The 24784-nt window shown below is 40.7% G+C and overlaps 1 protein-coding gene across 2 annotated transcripts in view; it reads left to right on the top strand.

The window, feature by feature from the left end:
• The window catches only part of FRMD6 (FERM domain containing 6), a 272362-nt gene that overhangs the window by 88591 nt on the left and 158987 nt on the right, over window positions 1-24784 (top strand). Inside the window, exon 2 of one of the 2 annotated variants that reach the window (XM_079121174.1) lies at window positions 1792-1854. The exons of the other annotated variant lie outside the window; for it this stretch is intronic. The gene's annotated coding sequence lies outside the window, so the exon portion shown is untranslated. The remainder of the gene's footprint in view (window positions 1-1791; window positions 1855-24784) is intronic. 2 annotated transcript variants of the gene reach the window in all.

Genomic DNA, 24784 nt, shown 5'->3' with positions numbered 1-24784 from the left:
ATAGCAAAGTTCTTTAACCCACTGGTTACCAGTATGAGACTTCTAGATCCCTACCATGATATTTAGCGAGTGGGATTAAATTGTATAATCTAATGTATTTATTTTCTAAATAAAACAAAGAAGACCCATTGGTTTGTATAAATCATATACATCTTTTAATCTTTGCCTTAGTCACTTTTTTCCTAAAAATGTCTTCAACTCTATGACTTCATATACTGCTAAGGTCTGCACTGCACAGTTGAGGCTTAGCTCTATCCTTTCTTTCATTGGGTCTAATTATTTTATGTTTGCAGTTCTTACATTCAGACTCCATTGTAAGCACTTCCAGGTTAAGACTCACATTTAATACTTCTTTTATGACAGCCTCAAAGCTCAATAAATGTTTGCCGTTGGTATTTTTTTTTCAATAAAGAGCAAAGAAAATAGCCTTTGCTGACATGCAAATACGTAGTTATACTTGGAATGAGTTTAGAGTCTTGAAATTGCCAAATTTCTAGCCCAGGCAAGCTAGAAAGATAGTCTGTGGGCACCTGGCCCTGAGGAGCTGATGAGCCTGGTTTATTATAAATTTTTAAGAAGAAAACACTTGGCAAAATAGCTGTGAGTTCATCATGTCTTCCTAGAATAAAAATATTGTAGGCTAGATTTAATCCTATGGAGGGGACATGGCCCTTTATAAACGTTGATTGTGAATGGGAAATATTCTGAGCCAACTCTTTGTAGGAAAACTTCCATTGATTTTGACATTCCTAAGTCTGGACTCTCTGGGCCTTCCCTGACTGCTCTGGAGGAGCAGAGCATGAATTGTAATCAGCCTGAATCTAGAAACCAGTGAGACAGGAGGAGGAAGAGAGGAAGCATTGAAGTTCCAGAGAGGAAAGGCCACTATTTTTGTTCCTATATGAAGTGACAATGGGTTGGTCATGCGGGTGCCATGTCTTGAACTTTAAGGTTATCCCTGTACTGCCAAGAGCAGGCTAAAAAGCCAGAACAGTCAGGCAGGTGTGCTGGGCTGCCTAAGAATGTGTCTGGAGTGGGGCTAGCATTTGGTTTGAGTTGTTCAATACCACCAGCACGTGAATAAGAAATCTGGAAACAATGTTGCCTAGGGATCCCTGAGGCTGCTGGGCTTGATGTGAAGGGAATCCAGAGGCTGCAGTGTGAGTGGACTGACTGACCAAGTAAAGCATTGTATCCCCTCCCTTACCTGGAAATGCCGCAGATAAACTATCTAGAAAGTGCTGTTACCGAAGAAGACCTATTTTCATACTTGCCCTCATAAACCATAAACAGCACAGACATGTGCCTCTGAGACACTTTTTTTTTTTCTTTTCTTTTCTGTTTTTTAGTGCTGGGGATTGAACCCAGGGACACTTTACCATGGAGCTACATCCCCTGTCCTTTAAAATTTTTTTTATTTTGAGAAAGACTTCAGAGCTCTTAATTTCCCTATATTATTTGATAATACAAAAAAGAAAGAAATCATTGAATTAGCAGATCACATCATTGCATTAGAAAGCAGACTTTGGAAAGCAAAAAAAGTGTTTTTAATCCTTCAGTTATTAAAAATCATTCCATAACTTAGGCAAATTAATATATCCTTTTCCCTAGTCACTGTATTGACTCATTATATCTTATTCAACCACACATTTAATCTAAAAAATGATGCTAAAAATATAACTTACATATCTATGGCATAACGGTGTTTACTCTGTCCAAGAATTAATATGTTATAGTGAAAGAGAAATTTATATTTCATTTCCTGATTGTCCCTTATCTTTCTCTCAACAGTTTTCACACCCATTTTTCTCTCATGAAGCTTCTTTTGGTTGAAAACATCTCAGATTTCATCAGGTAAGATACATTAAATGTAAACCTATATACATTTATTTTTAAAATCCCTCAAGTTTAGAAAATCCAAAGATGGTGCATCAGCCTTGGATAGAGATATCTAGAATATAAACTGGGGCAGGTCAAACAGGATCAACAAACACACACAATTCAGGATACATTTTGATTCTGATTATGAGGGTCCCCAGCCAGCAACATAAACGCTGCCTGAGAACTCATTAGAAATGCTCTACAGATTGCTACAGATTTCTCAGGCCCTCCCACAATGCTTTAGTAAACTTCTCAGATAATTCTGAAGCACACACAATTTTGAGCATCCGTTTTGCCTGGCTTCACAGACCAAAAGAACTGAAAATGTCTCCTCTTGGTTGAGGGAATTCAATGGTGTCCATGTCTGTTATCCTTTCTCCATTGCCTTTTCTTTCCTTCTGGTTTATCCATTCCTCATCTAGCAAGCTCAGGTTGGCTTCATAAAATCATGCTTTATTCTTTATGAAACCTTAAATGCTATATAATCTGGGACCCCAACAAAAGCAGGCTTTTAGTTGAAGTTGTCAACTAATAAGCTGATTTAAATCCCTTATTAGCTTTGAGAAGGAAAATAATCACCGAAGATGCATCTATGAAAGGGTGCCCAACTTCTGAGGTGGCTGCCTTTTACACTTAATATGCATAGGACATTTTCTTTACAAGTGAAGCAATATTTTTATGTACTGGAAGTGTTGAATTGTCACCTCTGAAGTCATTGCAAAGCAGTGTGTCGTATGAAGTGTGGTCTTGTTCTCTTTTACTTATATGTTGACGTTCTCTGTGACATTCATTGTCACCAACTGGGGAAGCCAACCTAGATAGGCTGCCCAGCACCCATATCTCCCCCAACTTACTGTGCTTTGGTATAACCGTGGAGATACCTATGAATTATCTGCTCAACCTATAAAGAATATATATGTTATATACAGAATATATATAGATAGATAGATGCTATCATTTATGAAATGATGACTAAATGCCACCTCAAAGTGTCTACTTAAGATGACCCCTCATTTGCAAAGAAATGCATAATTTTTTCTTCACATCATGCCTATTTCTCGAGAAAATAGTTACTGGAGTCTCTAAGACTGCGTTTCCTTGCTTAGGAAATTGAGATAATAGAATTCACTTGTTAGGATTATTCTAAGAAATCCAGGACAGAATCCAGAACACTTAATACAATGACAGTCTTATACACTAGCCTTGATTACAGATAATTTTATTAATAGAATTATAAAATTTAAAATGTCACATCAGACCTTGTTCCATTAAGAACAAGCATAGGGAAGACCTCACGGGTCTATTCCTTGCATAATTCGCCTCCGTGTGTCCCCATCACCACCACGACGCCACCACCACCACTACTCTGCTTTATTTTCCATGAGGATTTGTTGTTGTCACCGCTTCCCTGTTCTCTGCTTCTCTGGTTTGCTGGTCATTCCTGGCACTGCAACATGGGACCAGGTAGAATTGGGGACATGGTAAAGTATGGCACTGTCTATCCATAAAGCGCAGAACAGCAACTACTATTAGCTCTTCTAATGTCAACCATCCTTTGGAGTGAAATCTAAAAAGGGCCATCCGGTGACTCAAATGCAGACATTAGAAGATCAAAGGACCCGAAGAGGCCCTTGAAAGATGGATTTATCTCCCTAGCTGCTTAGAATATGCTGGAAAGGTTCAATTTCCTCTATGGAAAATTACCCTGTGGATGGCTTCAGTGAGAGAAGGGATGCAGAGATGGGAGAAGGGGATTCTTGGAGAGAGGTATGTAAAACATTAGGATTAAATAAATGCCCAATGAACAAGAGACTTTTGAGTTTGAATTAGTGACATAGAAAAATGAGAAACATCTGGAGCCTTTACTTATTTTGCTGGTCAGAAACACAGTCTCGAAGTCCTTTGTTGAATCATTTACTTTGTAAAGACTTATTAAAAACAAATGCCTAAGGTGGTAGAAAAGAGAATGCATTGAATTCAGAAAGCCAAGACCTTTAAAGGAACCATTTCAAAGAGCTTCATCTTCTCATCAACTGAGCTTAAAGCTATCTCCTCAAATGAGCCCCCTTGTTCCATTTGAATTCACACTTGAAGAATGAAAGGCTTTTAGACCCATTTGCAATTAAACAGTAAAGTTTTGGAGAAGACCAATTTTCTTCACATTCTTTAGTTATATGATTATTTTATAGCCAACACCCCCCTACACACACACACACACACACACACACACACACACACAAAACCCAAGTACTGAAGAGAGGGGGTGGTCTGCCCAGATGTTGCCCTTAAATTATTATGGACACAGCTGGGATCTACAGGTGAGGTTGTTTCCTTTTTCATTTCAGGGAAAGATTCAGCTGTCCTGGAATGTGCCATGGATAGGCTTCTGGCCAAGACAAACCAGGGGGGAGAGAGGAGGGGTTAGGAATCCTTTAAACCCCACAGGGCATTGCTTTAGTGTGCTTGGGCCCCTGGCCGGTCACTTTTTGTAGGGAAATTAGGTGTTACAGACCAATGAGGTGGTTTGTGTTGGAATTCTGAGGAGACCCCTGAGTGATTTTATGCCCAAGCCTGGGTCTTTTATCACTCCTTCAGCCTGTGGGAGACAAAGGAGAGGAGAGAAGGAGAAAGAGGAGGAAAGAAAGGTGAAAAGGGACAGAGGAAATGTCTGGAGACGAAATAGATATTTCAGGGACACTCTGCTCCCTCATCCATTTGCTACGCTTCTCGAGTACTTTCAAGAAAGTAAATATTGTGAGAGGCCAGGTCCCAGGGAAGGGATAGAAAGGAATCCTATATTAGCATAAGCTACGTTTATGAAATTCTGCTGGCTGCTGGACTCCCACGGCGCTACTGCGGAGCTGGCCTCACACTGGGCTGGTCTTTTGAATTCAAGTTATGATGATGTAGACAGTCCCTGTGTCTTATATCTCTCTGCTTAAGTTATTAAATGCAAGAGACTGGACACCCCTGCCTTAAAGGAGATGGAGGAGGGGTAGGAGCCAAGACCATCATGCTCATAAAAGGACCTTACCAAGTATTCAGACCCAAGGCCTGGTTTCTCTCCAACCAAGTGACCTGACCCCAAAATGACGACTACGTATAATAGCAGGGAAAGAAAAAAGAAAAAGTTGCTTTCTGTGAGGCATACCCAGAATCCTGCGTCATTTATTTATTATTAAATTCATCATCCTCTTCAAACTATATTTTATGTTCTGATTGAAGTGTCTCTTTGGGTAACAGTTTCCATAGAATTGCTGGTCACCATGTGCCTGAATGCTTGATTTATGCAAAACTACCTTTGATTCAACTTCAGGGAAGGTATTGGTGTCCTGACCCTGCTCACTGGACTCTGTCCTTATGGTTTTGTAAACATCAACCCTCTCTTCCCTCAGCTTTTGTCTCTGCAGACTAAAAGATGAGATAGGATGCCCCTACCTCTACTTGCTCAGCCTTCTCTGGTATGTCCTGGGGTTTACTGGACTACAGTCTTTCAAGGATAGATCAGGATACGTGCAGAAATAGAATACAAATATACACTGAGCCTTTAAAACCATCCTGGTAAAAGGTCTTTGCTTTGACATCTACATGCATTTTGTATTATTAAAATAAAATGTAAACATGTTGCTTTTACATAAGACCAATTTGGCCTTTTCCATCCCAGCATGGAGCCTATTAAAAAATCTCACATGCCTGGAGAGATGTGCCCAGTCACTCAAAATGGCTAGTAACATTTTTATGAATTCTATTTATTCCTGAGAATGGCTTAAATCTGAATTTTAAGATTTGTCATTTAATGTAATTTTAATATGTAGCTTAAATTTTAAGGTCTAGTCACAGTCTAAAGTAAAGATTAGAGGAAAAAGAAATTAAGGCAGCTAATTTACCTTATCTATCGATATAGAGTGACTTAGAAAAACAGACTGTGAGTAACAGCTTTGTCTGCTCCCTGCAGCCTCAGGGCTGTGGTCTTGCATCAGCTGAGGGGCCACCTGGATCTGCCTTCCCTGCAGATGCTCCCAGGTGGCAGTAGTGGTGGGGTGGCAGTGGCTGAAGGGGTGGAATGTCCCTTCCAGGGCCTCCCTGGGTAAGCCCTGTAAGAAAGCATCACAGGAGGGACTTGCTGAGTGCCTATCAAACTTTTATTTTCATTAGATTTTTGCAGAACTTTAAGCCTCCTGGTCACAGAATGTTTTCTTTGTGAAACCCTCAGAGGGTTTGTTTTTCCTCTTCATCACAATGGCAGGAATACAGAGCTTTCTCATGATTTCTTAATGGGATTCAGCTGCCCAAACTGTAGAGCTTTCGGCTGTATTTTAGAATCCACTATGTCTTTTCCTCCTTCATTTGCAGATGCCCAGTTCTCCTGCCCCATCCCCATCTCCCTCTCCCCATCCTCCTTTCTCCCTGCCCGCTCTCCTGCAAGAGCTCACAAGCATGAGCTGCGTCTTTATGACTATGAACCTATCGGTAATATTCCCCAATGGGGCAAATGCTACCTTATTTCAGACAGTCTCTGGTATTGTCTGACATTCTTTGAAAAAGTAGATGTACATTGAAGACCCTGGTCAGCATCAGGCTGCAGACAGCAGGTGGTAATGACCATGAGCCCAGCTTGAACCTGTGGTCAGCATGGGGAGGAGAGCAGCTAGGACACCAGGGACCAAGGGAGTCAGAACAGATAAGGATCAGAGCAGACCCAGCACCCAAGACCCTGGAGAATGGCCCACAGGAAGAGGATCTGAGAGTAGGGCCCACAGAATCTGCAGAACCAGAGGGACAAGGTACAAGGAAGTTCATAGCGAGCTATGTGGAAGAAGACATGCCGATTGTTTCCTGCTTCAGGGCTCCTCCTTATTCCTGCTGTGCAGACACAAAGCCCCGTATAGGTGGAAGCAGGGAACTGGGACAGGAAGCATAGGGACAGGTGATTTCATGAATATATCTCTTAGATCCCCAAAGGGATTGTGATCTCATAGAGAAAGAAGAGTTCTTTCAAAGCTCCCATGTGAATATTGAATGTAAGGTGGTTTGCAGAGGCAGTTCCTGCTGACTGAAAACTCCTCTGTCTTTAATCTCAAGCATGCCTATTTCATCTCTTTTGAAGCATAATGCTTTAAAGTTTTTTTTTTTTTAATCCTGTAAAATTCAACATCTGACCTCCTTCGGTGACCAAGCTTCACCCTACATTACATCTAACCTCAAGATCTTTGTCTTTTCTTGCATCCTCAGCATGTTGTCCATTGGCCCAGTCTTTCCATATTTCCATTTCCATCATTTGTAAAATCTTCCCTCCCTTTGTGACCCTTTAGAGTTCAGATATACATGCTTTGGGGACCGGAAACTCCCAATAGCAAATTAACCACTCAGACCATCTTGTCTGGCATGCCATTCAAATGTTCAGAAAATATGTCATTGTTTGGATTCCATCCTTCACTGGCCATGTGCTGTCAGGCAGGCCCCTCCCTTTCCCTCAGCCTCTCTTGCCTCCTCCTCTGAGATGTTGTAAGAATCAGAAAATAATGGAGGGGGAGGATTACACATTTTAAAGCACTATACACATGGAAGGCGTTGTTCTAATAAAACATGGATCCTGGGCTCACAGTGGGGTGGGGTGGAGCCTCTGTCAGTCATTCTTTCAACTTGTTTGTGTAACCTCTGGTGAAATATTAATAATTGCTGCTAAGCATAGGTTTCAGCACATTCTTTTTTTCTCCTGTGGCATGCACAAGGCAGTCACATCTGCCAAGAGCTGATCCTTCCCAGAAGGAATGGAGGGGGAAGATAATGTAGCCAAAAAGGATTTGGGGACTCTATCAGATGAGACATCTTAGAAGTCATTTTAGCTACTCAAATCAGGAAAGAACAACCACAAATTATCAACTCCATGGAACAAATAACCAATAACTTGGCACTACGGTCCTTGCCATTTGAAATTTCTATTTAGCCGTGTTTCATCTCCAGCAGCTATCATCAGTGTGAACATCAAGTTGAACTGCATTACTATTAGTTCAATTAAACTTCATCATATATTTTTGCATAGCAAATATGTGCCAAGTCCTATGGTAAGTATAGTGCCTTGAGTAAATTCATGGATTCTTCCTTAGGAATTTCATATACAGATAAACACATGCATTAGAAATCTGATAATTGCTATCAGGGATAATGGCTATACTGAAAGCACTGTGGGAGCACATAGGATGGAGAAAAAAACTCTATGGGAAGCTGAGGAGGTGATAACCTGTGAGCTGAGCCTTAAAAGATAAATAGAAATTGGCCAGAGAGTGAATACAGAGAGAGGTTCAGCACATGGGCTGGGGGGCCAGTCTACCTGGTCTTGATCCTGGATACTTCCAATTGCATAACTTGGCTAGTTACATGTTTTGATGCCTGTTTCCTCATCTGCTATAATCTAATAGGGCTTACCTCTCAGATGCCCATGAACAGAAATGAGTTAAGGTAGACAGAGTGCCTGGGAAGTTCCTGTCCTGGGATCAATTGCTCAGCAAGCAATGGCCATTTGTTTTATTATGATTGTTCTTTACTAAGTCAACAAGCAGGAGATCCCTGAAACTCTTAGCAACCTGGTCTCTGAATTTAAGAGATTTATTCTATCGTTATCATTATCATTAACATGAATGCTACCATTTATGAGTCAGGCACTAGACTCAATGCATATGTAATTTCATTTAGTTCTCACAACAATCTTGAGACCCAAAACATTTCACTGAGATATCAATGGCACCATAAAGAACATGACACTGACGAATATAAGTAACAGGGAGTGAATGAGAGAGAATTACACAAGAAGACACGTCCAACCTGGGCACAGTAGCGCAGCCTGTGATCCTAGAGACTTGGAGGTGAGGCGGGAGGACCTCGAGTTCCAGACCAGCCTGGGCAATGCAGTGAGATGCTGCCTCATATCTCAAAGCTGCAAGGGCTGAGGGTGTAACTCAAGGGCAAAGTGCCCCTGATTCAACCCCCAATACCAAAATGGTGGGTTTGAGACAAATGGTCATGGGTGTTTGTTTTCATTTTCATTTTCTCCATTTGTTTTAGCTTTCATTTTTGTTTCTCTGCATGTTTGTTGCCTCTAAGCAGAACATACCCTTTCCAATTTGCTCTGGCTCCCAGGAGTTGTGTCCTAAGAGGACCTGAAAACCTTGGAGTCTCGAAGTTTGTGGTATGTGGGCATGGATGTGGGATTGAGGGTGGTGATGCCAGGCACTGTTCTAGGGACTTTCAGACACGTGACTCACGTGACATCCTGAGCAAGGTATGGTTACCCCCAATTTACAGACCAGTGGACTGAGTCTCAGAGAGGGTAAATCAGAGGCACAGAAGCAGCGACATACAGGGCATATTCTGAGCCTTGATCCTGGAGGGAGGATCCATGCTGGGGAGAAGGCTGAAGGACCTTAAAGGCCAGGCTTAGCGACTGGAATGTGGCTATGGGAAGCTAATAAATGGCAGGTTTCCTTTTCTTCTTTACAGCTTCATGAAAACCCACTCTCAGCAAATACATAGGCTGCCACCAGGCTGGCTTGCCCTAAATAGGGGGAGATGCTAGGTGACGCTGAAGGAGAATTCGTTTAGGAGAATGACCTGCTCTAAGCAGGGGCAGTCCACCGTCTCGTGGAAACGCAGGGAGGAAGGTCCTTCCACTCGGTATTCTCGGCAGAGCTACAGATAACCTCATTTTTAAGAACTGGCCACCAGTTTCCCTCCCTGGATTCCAACTCTTGACTTCTGACTAATATTTGTTTTGCAAGGGGGAGAGCCCTGTGAATAAAGAGCACATTCCTTAGCTTTTGATCCTTAGGAGCTCACGATGCTGCTCCCATTCACCCCTCCACCCTCCTCTCACTCCACTCCCCAAATGGACTCCAGCCAGACGGATTCCATTGCAGTTCATCCCCTGCACCAGAATTTCTCCAGAAAACATCAAACCACACACTACCCACAACCTCCATGACACCTGGCACTGACTGCCAGGTTCCACTTCTACAGAGAGTGTTTACTTGTTTACGTTAGACAGTAAGCGCCATGATACTTGGGGTCCTGTTTCCTCGCTCATTCAGCTCCCCTGATCTAACAGTCCGCAGCAAGTAGTCAGCGCTCAATAACAGTTTCTCAAGTGAATGAGTAGATGACTAAGTGAGAGAGTGGCGCCCTGATGTCATGATCTTTACTCATGGTTGGACCCTGGTCTTCTATTTGCCAGTATGTCGTTCTGATTGTCCACCTGACCTTAGACCTCCAATAACTTGATCACCTATTCCCAGATCCACCTCCCAGATCCAACATATTCCCCAACCCTTTCACAGTCTGACACATGCACACACTTACTGCCACCAAAAGCAACAAAATACAGGCCTTTTCTCTCCTTTCTGGGGCTCAGTTTTCCCCCCAAACCATTGTTACCTGCCAGAGCTCTGCTGCTGTTACCCACGAAATCTTCCAGGAACTTACATGTTTGCCATTTCCCTTTCAAATTCAACAGTGATGTTCAAATGGATTAGACTGGAAAAAAGAGACAAGGAGGGCATCCCTAACAGCATTTGATTTTAGAGCGTTTCTTGGAGTAGAGGAGAATTGTGTCATGCAGTGTGTGAGTGAGGGGGTGTGTGGGGGGGTGGGGGGTCTGATGAACTCTCTTGGAATGGACAACATGGGAGGAACATGGATATCTGCTGGCTCATTGGAAAGGAGTGGGCTCTGAGTGGGCAGACAGCTGGAGGGGCTCAGGAGGCGTTCTGCCCAGCAGGCCAAACCTGGAAGTTCCAGACTAGCAATAATAATTTCACAGCATAATTGCCAACGCCTATGAGCAATATCTATTTTCCAATCACTGTGCTAGGCACCTTACATAGATTATCTCAATTATTTCTTACATCAATCCTGTAAAGTTGGAAGCTTAATATTCCTGTGTTACTACTTAGGAAAAAAGAGGCACAGAGAAGCTATGTAGCTTGCACAAGATCTCACAGTAAGTGGTGAAGCCAGGATTCGAACCCAAGAACTCCAACATAAGAACCCCTATTGAATGTGGAATGATTCAAAGACAGTACCCTTTGATTATTGAGAGTTAGAAGGTAGAAGCATCACCAAACAGCAACAGTACTTGTTTTTACAAAGGAATCCTCATAGACTGAGAAAAATGGAGGGATCCTTGGGTCTTAAGGAATATATACTGGATGAACAGGAAAAATAGTTAGAAGTATCTTCTAACATCTTTCATCTCTGGTTAGTTTATAATTTGTCAATGTATTCCATCACACATATAGGGCAAGGAAGTATGGGGCTGGAATACCCTGTGTTGCATATAGAGTGCTCCCCAAAATTGTGCAGTGCACAACCTGCTCAACTTTGCATGGTTACCTTTATATCTAAAACTTAATATAGGGACTGAGTGCTCCATTAATGGAGATCTATTAATGGAATTTCAGTTAGTGTGACCTTTAAAAACTAAAATAAAGCGGGGGGGGGGGGGGGGAAACATGTGAAAACAATAAACTGGCTGCAACAATACCATGAAAAGCAGCTATCTTTCATCAGTGTCTCTGTAGCCTCCTCTGCTGCCATTCTTCTCCTTCGACTATTCCAATATCCTTGAACTTGCCACAGCCCCCCAACATGCATGCTCTCACACGTCCCAACCTGTACAAATGCTTCTCCTTCCTCTCAACCTCTCCTCACCTTCCGTTACCCATGACTTCCTTCGCCTTCAAGATCTACACTTCCTTCCCTCCATCCTTCATGCATTCATTCAAAAAACACTTTTGGAGCACCTGACGTAGGTGCAGAAGTGCTCAGGATGAGTAAGGCATTGGCCACCCTCCCATTGCTCACAGTCTAGAGGAGAAATGAAATCAAGTGAGTCCTCTCCAGGAACTTCCATAATCATTCTCTACTTCCCCCAGCTAGAGAAGTGCTTTAAGTTTTGGAAACATTTGAAGTATATATCCTTATCAGTCAAATAACAATCCAAAATGCTTAAAGCAAAGCAAATACATAGCAGAGAAACTTAGACAATATTTGGAAGCTTTATATCAGTAAGTTTATACAGTATGTTCATCTTTCTGAGTTCATTTGCAAGGAGGTTATAAAATGCTGAATTTAAAGCTCAGTCAATTTTCTCCAGCTTCTTGCCAATTTTGTGGCATCTCATTCCACTGCATTTCCAGCCTTCAGAGGGTCTAAGTGGTGCTGGTGAAGAGTTAGTTGAGAAAAAAGCTTCATATTTCATTCTAGTCTGGAAATGCTTTTTGTCCCCACCATACTGTGGGAGGCTTGACCCAGACAGACATACACAATGGGAAAATAATTTCATCCCCAGAGAAATAAAGTAGCAAATTATCCAAAGGGAACCACAGCCGGTGAGACTTGTAAAAATCCTCTGCTGTGGATATCAAGCCCTGGCTGGCCATGCATGCTCTACTTTGAGACATAAGGATTTACCTTAGCAGACTCCCTCTTAGCCTCCTGTAGAAAAGGGGCTAACTGTGTTCTAGTTATTTCTCTAGCCCAAGCCCTTTGCATAGGGCTTGATAAATACTTGCAAATATATTACATATATTGATCAAAATGGAAGTTTAATGCCATTTCCTCATGGCTGGTCATTTCCCTAATGTTCTGGAGAAAAGGGCATTAGAGTTTATTTCTGTTTTGTTTCTTTGTTTGGAGAGGAGCCACAGAAGAGTTCTGTTGCTTCGTTTTTCAAGAAATGTCAAAATCCAGAAGAGACCAGGATGAGATCAAAGTCCTTGTCCATCAGTATAGCATAGGTATTGTCCCATGGATGATTCCACTTAAAGAGTAATGCCCTTGGATTAGCTTCTCTCTCTTGTGATCAGCACTCAAGAAAATAATTGTACACCCAATGTTAGTCCCCTATCACCTGGAGGTTTTGCTGAATTTTCACCTTAAGAATTATAACCAGACCTTTCTATGACTCCAGATCCCCACACCCCTTCCAAAAGCTGCACAAAGCCCACAAGAAGTTATGAGTCTCCCGCCACCCCGTACTGATGCTACGGTGTAGATTACCTATGAGACGGTCTTGCCAACAGGAGATGGCTCATGAAGCCATGCTCGGCCTGAACACACAATATGTGTGTTCATCACACCTTCAATGGAATGTAATATTTGATGTCACTACCCTCTTTTCTTGTCAAACTTGGCATTGGTGTTTGGTTTGGCTTGGTGGTGAGAAATTCAACAAAACCTTGGAAATTTTCCTGCTAGAGCACTTTTTAAGGGAGTTTAGTTGCTTAAACAGGAAATTAGCATTGCTTGGCCTTCATGAAATGCCCCTTGTGTGTATGAGTGAGAAGGTTCAAGGCCAAAAACTCAGACTTCATCTCAACCATATTTGAAACTCACAGGAAAAAGGACTGAAAAGATAAATTGACAAAATAAGGAAATTTTGTCATTTTATTCTGCACATATTTTTAACTTTTTCCCCTTTCCTCTAATAACTTCCCCTCAACATAACGACACTCGTGTGCATTTTCAAAGAATTTCCATTTTATTATGTATTGAATTATATAAAGTCGTTTTAGTAGATCCATTAGAAAATTTTCATTCTTAGCTCTTAGAATTGGACTATAAAGGTTCATAACAAAATTGGGACATTAAGAAGAAGCCAGTGGCTGCAGCTGCAGGAACATTATGATGTTCGTTGGGGACGTAATTTTCGTTTGTCAAACCAAAGTGGCTTAAATTCGCAGCTCACCTTCCTGGTCCTCCCTTGCTGCCCCCAGGAGTGTCTGGAAGAAGTGCCCGTGTCAGCGTGCTGACTTCTCTTCCCACACCTGTGCTCCTCATCCCCAGTGCTTCCCCGCCACCCACAGGTGCCGTGGCTCTATCTCTATGACTTGGATCAAATTGATGCCAATGTTTTTCTGATGACAGTGACAAGGGGGCCCATTATTGATCTCAAATAGACTCCTGGATTTAAAAATTAGCCATTCAGTGCTAGGCACAGTGGCAGCTTCCATGGGAGGCTGAGGCAGGAGGATCATTTGAGCCTGGGGGTTCAAGACCAGCCTGAGCAACATAATGAGACCCTGTCTAAAGAACAAAAAGACATTTGATGGTAAATGAGAGCATTTTTTTTGTAAAGAAAGAAGTAAGTTATTAAAGAAATCTATCACATTCTTCAGAATCATCCATTTTGTAGATTCCTGCTTGTCCGTTGTTGATGCTTCCCTATCTTTTGGCTCACCACAATAAAAAAAATGTGGTTTTCTTCTTAAAGAGTCGAAATAATACCCCATCTCTTCTGAGAGGTATAGATGGCTGCCCCTGTTAACTCTCTCTTCCTGGAAGATGGAATTGTCCATAGATACAGTGTTGCTCTACTTTGATCCATTTTGATCAATATATATAATATATTTGCAAGTATTTATCAAGCCCTATGCAAAGGGCTTGGACTAGAGAAATAACTAGAACACAGTTAGCCCCTTTTCTACAGGAGGCTAAGAGGGAGTCTGCTAAGGTAAATCCTTATGTCTCAAAGTAGAGCAATATCAACAGTGTTGATATTGAATAGATTTTCATTCTCATTTTCTCTTTCCTGGTTTAATCTTCTACAAAACAAGTTATAGTGCGATATCCGTGTGTAGGAACTGAGCAAACGGTCATGGAGTACCTGAAGAAAGTCAGGTAGATTTGGGCTCTTTCTTCCAAAATTATATCAAAATGGTCTTTGCACCTACTTCTCCCTTCTGTGAGGCTGAGTGAAAACTACTTTATGTATTTCTCTATTTACTTAACTCATAATTCACTCAAAGCTTTTATTAAGCACCAGTTTTGTTTTTGTTTTTGTTTTGTGTGTGTTTGTTTGTTTTTGGCCAGGGCCTGTAAAAAATAAGAAATAGAGAAGATTCTTGCTATTTACTTAGGGAGACAATATCTACGGGCAGGAAATCATTGAATTCTTATTTCTATTTTAAGTATATGAAATTTCATTATAATAAAAAATGAAATTTACCATATACCCAAAGCTCTTCTATGTGTTGAACATATATTAACATATATATTAATCCTCACAGCATTCTTACCAAGCAGCTGCTATTATGATCCCATTTTACCCACAGTGAAATCAAGTCACCGTGATGGGAAATTCAGTACTGTTTTGCTTTGATGGTCATTGACTTCTCCACCCTGGTCCTTCCTTTGGTGACTTCTTCCACTACCATCAGCCTGTGAGTGTTCACCAGGATCACTCTCCTCAGAAGCAGCTCATGGTAAAAGTGCTGAAGGCAAATGGCCAAAATTGGAATTCTGGTTCTACAATTCCACCTATGGATGACTTGGACAAATCACTTACCTTCTTTGTGGCTCAGTTTCCTCATCCATAAAATGATATTGTGATGAGTGCTTACCTTCGAGCACCAACGCAGTATGAAGCAAATAAACACATGTCAAGCACTTAGAATAGTCCCTGCATATAGCAGATGCTCACAGAGGTTGTTATGTTGTCACTATGCCACGATTCTCCTTTACTCCATTATGGGTTTTTGTTGTTGTTGTTGTTGTTGTTGTTTTGTTTTGTTTCTTCTACGATAGCCTGGCAGGATGGAGTTCTTCCATTCCACCTTGTGCCCATGGCTTGTTTTGTAACAATAATTGGCATGTTACATTCAGCCCAAGCAGCCCCCTCTGCCTCTCCAAAACAGGTGCCTTAGTCCTCACAGGCTCCCCACTACCTCTTAGTCCCTCCCCAGGAAACCTCCTTTCCACCTCACACACAGTCACACATAGGCCAAGTTTGTTCCCAAATGGGGAGAAAGGAGTCCCTTTCTTTTTGCAATCTTAAGCCCTAAAATCATGAATAGTCCACCCAAGTTTTTACCTAAGAACTCTCAGACTAAGCAGATGATGCTATTCTCAAATTCACCTGACATTTCAAAAATAAGTTTTCTGCTTCTGAAGTAGAACCAAGAAGGGATCAAAGACAAGGACTTGAGAGGCAGCTGACAGAGGTCCAAATCCAGGTTTCACATTTACTAGCTATGTGACTTCAGATCAAATAACACCTGTGACTTGGTTTCCTCACCTATAAAAAAGGAATCTGCATCTTGTTTGTTGTAAGGATGAAAGGTTTTAAACTTACGGAAAGTGTAGTGCCTGACACAGAGAAGTGCTCAATGAGCTGACTCTTGATAGTATCATTACTGTTATTGTTGTTGTTGTCAGCATGACTCATCAGTATTCCAAGCTGTAACAGGTGTAGGTATTTCTAGATCATTAAGGAAATGACTTCAAAGCCATCCCCAATTACGAGTACATATCATGTTCGAAAATGTAATGTGTGAAAAGATCTTTCAACAAAGTTTGAAAATCGTTTCTGACTTTAGGTGAGGTCCAACATTGGAAGGCATTAGAGCAAAGTGGCAGCCAAACCATAATCCACTGTTTGGATTTCCCATCAAGCTGGAGGTGCCAACAGCAGGGCCACCAGCCAAGCATTTCAGTCATCTCTGCAAGGCCAGAGGGTTTCAATGCTGTACTAAACTGTTGGAGAAAGAGCTCTTTGAGGAGATTCAACCACTACTATATTGGTCCCAAGTTGATGTGGTGATACTACTGCCTGCGTTATTTTTTGGTTCTTTTTAAAGATATTGTTATGGTTTGGATATGAGGTGTCCCTCAAAGACTCATGTGTTGAAGGCTTGGTCCCTGAGGCAGCAATGTTCAGAGGTGGAGTTTTTGGGAAGTGACTGGCTCATGAGGGCTCTGACTTCATCAATGGACTAACCCATTGGGGAATTCCTAGCTGAATGGACTGTTAGGAGGTGGTAGAAATCACAGGAGTGGGTCCTTGGGGGCAAGCCCTTGGGGACTATATCTTGTTCTCAGCCCCCTCCTCTCTGCTTCCTGGCCATCAAGAGATGAGCAGCTTTCCTCTGTCATGCCCTTCTGCCATGATGTTCCTGCCTTGGCCCAGGCCTTCAAGCCATACACCAGCTGACCATGAACTGAAACTTCTAAAACCATGAGCCAAAATAAATCTTTCCTCTTCTTGTTATTCTTAGGCATTTTGTCACAGAAACAAAAAGCTAACACAGACATCATAGGCCGTAGCAGTTTTAAGTTTTTAAATAGCTCTTTGAGGCACATGACTAACCTTGACATGTTGGTTTTATCTTCAGCTAAATTTTAAAAGTAGATTGCGGTGACTTTTCTGGAATTAATAGATGAGGAAGCAACGACACCTCCAATTTCAAGGGGGTACTGTGGAAATGACACCAGATTGATCCCTGTTCCTGTCCATGAAGGTAACCTTGGCGGTCCTTTCCACTGAGATTGGCTGAGTCGACATCCTTATTCCTCTTCTGTGCATTACACAGAACAAAGCAAGGCTTAGGGTTACAGCACGACGGAAACGAACTCCCTGGCTCCAGCGTCAAGGACTGTTTGAGTTAGGATTCTAGCAGACTATTTTCACCCCTGTTTTCTTTCTTCTTTAAGACGTTCTCTGGCATTACTATTGTCTACATTACTCAGCTATTTCATATGCTTCCTTCTAATTTTTTTCCATTTTAAAAGATGAATTTTCATTAGAGCCTAGCAAAACTAGCAGAGGGAGACGTTTCTGTAGGTCTCTAATGGTTGCATAATGAAAATTACAAAAATTATAAATTATACATTATAGGGAGCAGAAAAGTTCCCCCGGCTGCAGCATCTTCTAGGATCTGCAAGAGTACAGCCCCTACAGGAATCAACTCTCCTGACCTTTTTTTGTTTGGTTTTATTTTGTTTTGTTTTGTTTTTTTTATTGTAAACAAATGGGATACATATTGTTTCTCTGTTTGTACATGGAGTAAAGGCATGCCATTTGTGTAATCATACATTTACATAGGACAATGATGTTTGATTCATTCTGTTATTTTTTGCCTTCCCCCACCCCTCCCATCCCTGTTTTCCCTCTATATAGTCCTTCCTTCCTCCATTCTTGTCCACTCCCACCCCCAATTATGTGTCATCATCTGCTTATCAGCAAGATCATTTGTCCTTTGGTTTTTTGAGATTGGCTTATCTCACTTAGCATGATATTCTCCAATTTCATCCATTTGCCTGCAAATGCCATAATTTTATTATTCTTTATGGCTGAGTAATATTCCATTGTATTTATATACCACAGTTTCTTTATCCATTCATCAACTGAAGAACATCTAGGTTGGTTCCACAATCTGGCTATTGTGAATTGAGCAGCTATGAACATTGATGTGGCTGCATCTCTGTAGTATGCTGATTTAAGCCCTTTGGGTATAGGCCGACAATCAACAAATGGGCTAAGGAAATGAACAGACACTTCACAGAAGAAGATCTACAAGCAATCAACAGATATATGAAAAAATGTTCAACATCTCTAGTAATAAGAGAAATGTAAATCAAAACTACCTTAAGGTTCTATCTCACCCCATTTAGAATGGCAATTATCAAGAATACAAGCAACAATAGGTGTTCGCAAGGATGTGGGGAAAAAGGTACACTCATATATTGCTGGTGGGGTTGCAAATTAGTGCAGCCACGCTGGAAAGCAGTGTGGAGATTCCTCAGAAAGCTTGGAATGGAACCACCATTTGACCCAGCTATCTCCTGACCTTTTAAGACATATTTCAGTGATTGGCTGGAACTAGCATGTCAGGAGAGCCAAGGATCCTAAAGCTACTACTAAAGGCAAGCTGTCCTCAGCACCATGCTCTGAGATACCATCATCTAGGCCTGGCATGGTGCTCTGCTGAAAGAGTTCTGCAGATTCTAAGTTGTGAAGAATTAAATCAAAGAACCTAAAGAAGCCCACAGACTCCACGGGAAAACCAGAGAACCAGACTCAACACCCAACAAAAGAACAAAGGAAATTCATAAAGTCCCACGCTGCATGAAGAGTTTGGCTCAGGTGCTACCATCTCTGACTATAAGCCACCAGCTGGTACCACTGTCATTATGGTGAATGTTGTCGCTACTCAAAGGAGCTCTAAACTGTCTAGGCTTCTCTGTGTTGCCCACACTGGTATCAGATTCCCAAAGATAACAATCACTTGGCCTCCAACCACACAGTTAGTGACATCTCCAAACACGGAAGGGAAATTCAGGTGAGGGGGAGCCAAAAGATGAAATATTCGCTTTCTTTTCCATCCCTCTCTATCTATTCCCATTCTACCTTGAATCAAGTATAAAGCTTGTTCCCCTCCACCCAAAAATGTTGAATCCTTACAGTATAACAAATCCAAATGGTATTAGCATTAACAAATCCCTATTATAAAAGGGAAAGTCAAATCTGGAAAAGGTTAAGAGACTTTAGAAATGAACTGAGAGCAATTGTCACTGTGTACAGGTTTTAAAACACCATTTACCTGTTTGTTGGATTTCATCTTTGGTTTGTTTTTTGATAATGAAGCCTGTTTTATTTTTCTAGTAAAACCTCACAAGAAACCTCATTATCTAAGGCAGATAAAAGCAGAGCTGTTTGGGTTGAAGGAGGATAGGGTAGAACACAGCCCCATCTACTTGGCTTCATACTCCTTATTTCTAACACACAAAACACCACTGAGGTTTGGAAACTACTGCTGCCAACCTCAGAGAGGCTGACCACTGTTCATTTCCTGTCACTACCTCTCTAGCCCTGGGCTCAGGACAGGAAATAGCGCTGAGTTCAAACAGAGAGTTCACTGTTCATACCCACTTTTATCCGTGGCCATGGTCCAGCATTTCTCAAAATATGTTCCATAAAGCACTAGTTCATCAGGATATTAATATGCGAAAAAAGAGAAAAAATGTTTAAAGTTGACTTTCTCACCTTAGCTCACAATACGGAAAACAACAGGTTTCTAAAAATTAAAAATATTTGTTGTCTCTCGGAGAATATTGTGACACTCTACTGAAGTGTCTAGACACTTCTTCAGAGACGTGTCTAGAATTTTCCAAATATTTGAATAGAGACCTATTTTTCAAGTTGAATCTCTCAGGACTAGTCTCTTGGACTTTTTGGTTTGGTTTTTGAATGCCTGCTAATACCATTTGGCTATTCTTGGAGAAAAATGGTGCTTACCCAACCATTTTTGTTAAAAGGATTCCTGTAAAACTTATAAATCCTGGAAGAAATGCTAAATTCACCCAGGAAAGATAAGCCGGTATGGGTCCCTTATAACTGCAGGGCCTGGTTTATGTGCAGCATTTCTCTGTGAGCAAGAGCACAAGAAGCAGCCAGAAAAATCATAGGCCTTGATATTCTTAAGATAGTAATTACATGTCTTTAATTAAGAGGTCTATAAAGTTCAATCACCAAAGGCAATGAAGGGAAGGGAAACTTGCTTTCAGACTTACTCTTTCTAAATCCTGGTGGTTATGCATTTACCCCTTAAGAGAAATGGAGGTCTCTTCAAAGGTCTGATCCAAATGCAGGAAGGGACCTAAGTTCTGGGGAGGAAATGATTTAGCTGGATGGAAGGCACTGAGCTGCCCAGGGCAATCCATTCCAGATGGACAGCCGTGACTTATCATTTTACTCTGTGGAAGTCAGTGTGTAGCCTGATTTATAAAGGCCCTGTTGCCTTTTTCTTCAAAGGAAATCTGCTCAGCCTGGAATCTAATACCTCCCTCAATGACATCTTTAACTCACCAATTCATTTCTCACCTGAGATAAATCACTTACCCAATGTGAGTCTCTGTGGGTTCTGTTTTGTTTGTTTTAGCATAAAATTGGAGAAATCATAACTGCTTTGTCAGTTCTGGGGTCTTGCTGAGTTTCGATCATGCTGGTTAGGACCAAGGCTAGTCCACACTGTAGCTTCGTGCCAATTAGGAGAAGGCAGCCCTTTTGGAAATCTGCAGACTGCTTGCTCAGGTTTGGCTAGCAGCATGGGCTAGATTTCAGTCCCGCCTACTCCAGAGCCTTGTACAACTTGCCCAACTGCACAACTAGTATCAACATATGCAAGAGGACTTTGTAAACTGAAAGATGCTTTCGTCAGACAGTGTGGCAGAGCAATCAAAGACAACAACAATGAGATCTTGGTCTCATTACTGGCTATGCCACAGCAGCTGTGACCTGGGCAAACTCATCAAACTCTTCAAGCCCCAGCATCCTCATGGTAAATTGAGAATGATAGCATATGAGCTCCATGAGAAGATTAAGTGAGAAAATGTCTAAAAGAATTTGGACTAGAGTGAACACTCAATAAAAAAGTTAGTAATTACTGTTATTATTATAGCATGTTAAAATAGACTTTAGGGCATTATTAATCAATTTTTTTTCTAGTGTAGATCCTATATTCTAGCCAGATAAACTTCCTCCCAATGTAACAAGATCCACTGACCAATCTCTGGGCCTTTCCCTGTGATGCTTCTTACCAGAAAGCAGCTTACTCTTGGTCAATCACAGCTATCATCATATAAATCATGCTACAAACATTACTAGACACTAGTTAGTGATAGGAATAAATACTTAATGATAATTCTATATCATAAGATTCATATGTAACTTAAACAAAGATCTGAATACAAAATTATATATTCACAATCCTAATTTTGTAAAAAAAAATGTTAATAATATGCATATCCATGTTTTACATTGGGTTCATTTTAGTTACTATGGATTAGTTAAATAACACTTGTCTCCCAACAACATAGGTCACATTTCAGTTACCTCAATATATTGAGTAATTGTACAAAGTAAAACTTCAGGGCTAGCAGTTCAGTCCACAAATTAGTATATGAATGACCCTTCACATCATGATCAGTGACCATTCATATCACTGGTTTCCAAATCTGTGATTGATCAGTTCATGCACAGACAGCAAAGTGTATGGCTGGCTGTGTTGCCGCCTTCCCTCCCAGTGATAAATATATATGGCATATTTTTAAATTGGTAATAGAGGAAAGTGGCCAATGTTAATGAAAGTGCAGTAAAGAAATGAAAAGTTGTAATGGTGGGAATGCAATTTGAATTGAATGTAAACTGAGTTGTAGAAGAAATTGCTGACCAGGAAAGCATTAAGGCTGCCGCCCTTTGAGAGATTCTAGACATGGAGATAAAACTTAGTTAAGACAAAATTGATAGATAAGGAAAATGGTTGTGATTAAAAGTATGAAAATGTCAAGGAGGAAGGGAAACTAGTAAAAATCTTTACATTAAACTCTCAAAGGTAGCTCACACCTTTGAAAGTAGAAGCCAATCCAAACTTAAAGAGGAATATGATAATTTGCCTAAGTATAGTAAAGGTGCTCCCTTGTATTTTAAGTCATATAATGAAAAACAGACAAGTATTGTTCAAATGACTTTTGTTTTCTACAAAATCTTTTTCTGTGTGTGTGTGTGTGTGTGTACGTATATACATACATTTCATTATTTTTTTAAATTTTTGTACCAGGGATTGAACCAAAGGATGCTTAACCACTGGGCCACATCCCCAGCTTTTTTAATTTTTTATTGTGAGACAGGGTCTCACTAGGTTGCTTATAGCCTCACTAAGTTGCTGAGGCTGGCTTCAAACCTGTAATCCTCCTGCTTCAGCCTCCTGAGCTCCTGGAGATTTACAGGCATGCACTACGAAGCCACACAGTGTTCCTATATTTTAAGAGTACTAAATGTTTATTTTAATATTTTTATTTCCCTATACATTTATAACCAACAGTAAGAAATTTTTAGAGTTCTTTTTTTTTAAATTTTTTGTAGTCGTAGATGGACAGCATGCCTTTATTGTATTTATTTATTTTTATGTTGTGCTAAGGATCGAACCCAGTGCCTCACAAGTGCTAGGCAACCACTTTGCCACTAAGCTACAGCCCCAGCTCCAAGTTTTTAGAGTTCTGATGAAAAAAATGTAAAGGTCATAGAAATTAAATTTCCCCCATTGGTAATTATTGTCACTTTGCCCTTTTTCAACATGCATAATCATCTCTACAGTCCACATGATCATGCAAAGTGAGAACTATCTTTTATTCTTGAATATTCCCCCAAAGCTCATGTGTTCAATGCATCGTCCCCAATCTGTGGTGTTAGTGAGGGACGGTGGAACGTTGACCAAATAGGCCCTGCTATGAGGAAGTTAAGTAGTAGGTGTGCCCTTGAAGGAAATATTGCACCCTGCTCCACCATTCCTAGCTGCTGTGGAGTGAGCAGCTTTCCTCTACCACATGCACCCTGCCATGATGCTCTGCTTTGCCACAGGCTCAAAAGCAATGGAGTCAAGCAACCATGGACTGAAACCTCTGAAACCTTTCCTCCCTTAAGTTGAGATTATCTCAGGTATTTGTCACAGTGACAGAAATCTGATTAACATGCCTATACCATCTCCATAGGAAAAAAGAAATGACTAAATGAAAATACACCAAAAAGTTAACAGAGGTATTAGAATTATAGCTGATTTTAATTTTCTCCTCTGAAATTTTTATATTTTTAAATGTTCAACCATTAGCACACGTTACTTTTATGATCAGAGAAGAAAGAGATATTTACAACATAGTTGAGAGTTTAAGACACCTTTGAGTGATCCTTGCTATATTTTGTTCAGGCCCCCTCAACCAAAATATGATTAAGATGCCTTTTTATAGTACTGTAGCTTTATAAAGGCTTTGGATTATTGTCTGTGATTTTTAAGTTTTTTCAACTAAACTGAAATTCCTTGTGTGTAGGGACAGTGTATTTCATGTGTTATCCCTCCCATCCTTGAAGCCTATACAACATTCTATATACATAATAGGTACTTAAATAAATATTCTAACCTATCTTCCAAAAACCTGCTAGCTATTGCTGAGAAAAATTACCCACAGAGGCTCAAGGAACATATTAAATGACATTTGAACATATTTTACAAAACTTTGTGTAAAATTATTTAAATATTCTACTCTTTTGATTAAAAATTTAATTCCTCTTCTTCAAACAATATAGTGATTGAGAGTCTAGAGGCTCCTAAATCATGATAGTTACTTTTTTTTTTTTGGTTTCCATGGTAACTGCAAAGCAGCTTTGGAGTCTTGACACATTTCTTTGGATTATGGCAAATGAGGTGAAAATTCTTATCCGTGTGTACGGGTCAAAGAAAAGTTATGATGTTTTGGAATCCACAGCTTCAATTTCTTAAGTGTTGTTCCTTTAAAATTAACAGACTATCTCAAAAAATGTCTTTGAAAAAAATACATGTCCTTGTTAAAAAATGTATGAAGTACAATGAAAGAAAAACTCTGTGCCTTCTTCATTGCATTTAAGGATTCACTATCTGAACCAGCTCAGGACTGGTAGTGATATGGAGGGATTAGGCAGGTGTATAATGCTATTTGTCACTCAGTTTAGTACACAATGCATTTGGTATATTTTCATCTAAGCCACCTTCTTATCTTTCATAATATTCTGATGATTTGTATTTCACTGCAATGCCCCTAGCTTAGTCTGGCATCCCTGATGCCTGTGTCCCCACCTCCATTTGACCAGGAGTATAGAGGAGGCTCTGCCACCTGCCACCCAACAGCTACAGCAGATTCTCCCTCCCTATAACAAAGTCATTTGCAGTGTACCTCTGAACCAGCCAAAGGGAGACTCTGCCTCCCTTCTTAGACTTTTGCATTCACCTTTCCCTGAAGAATGTGAATAAGTGGAAGCAAAGACAAATTCTAATTTCAAAACATATCTAGAATGTTTAGCTCTTCTCTCCCAGGTTTTTAAATAAACAGCTCCCTCCTTGCTTATTAAATTGTACCTGTGACAAGTGACAAATGAGTTTCAGCTTTCAGACTTGTGTCAATACAAACAGTTGGCTGGTACACATGTCCTGTGCCTCTGAAGAATGCTTCAGATCCTCTGTCCTCAACATTGGAGACTGTAATGAGCATGTAAATGTGCCAGACAGTGGTGAACTCGAGCTTTCTAACGACAAACCCAATTGTTTTG

This window comes from Sciurus vulgaris, assembly GCF_902686455.1.
Source record: "Sciurus vulgaris genome assembly, chromosome: 2".
NCBI classification, from domain to species: domain Eukaryota; kingdom Metazoa; phylum Chordata; class Mammalia; order Rodentia; family Sciuridae; genus Sciurus; species Sciurus vulgaris.
Note: the sequence above shows the minus strand (reverse complement) of the source record. Positions and strands in the feature narration are given on the sequence as shown.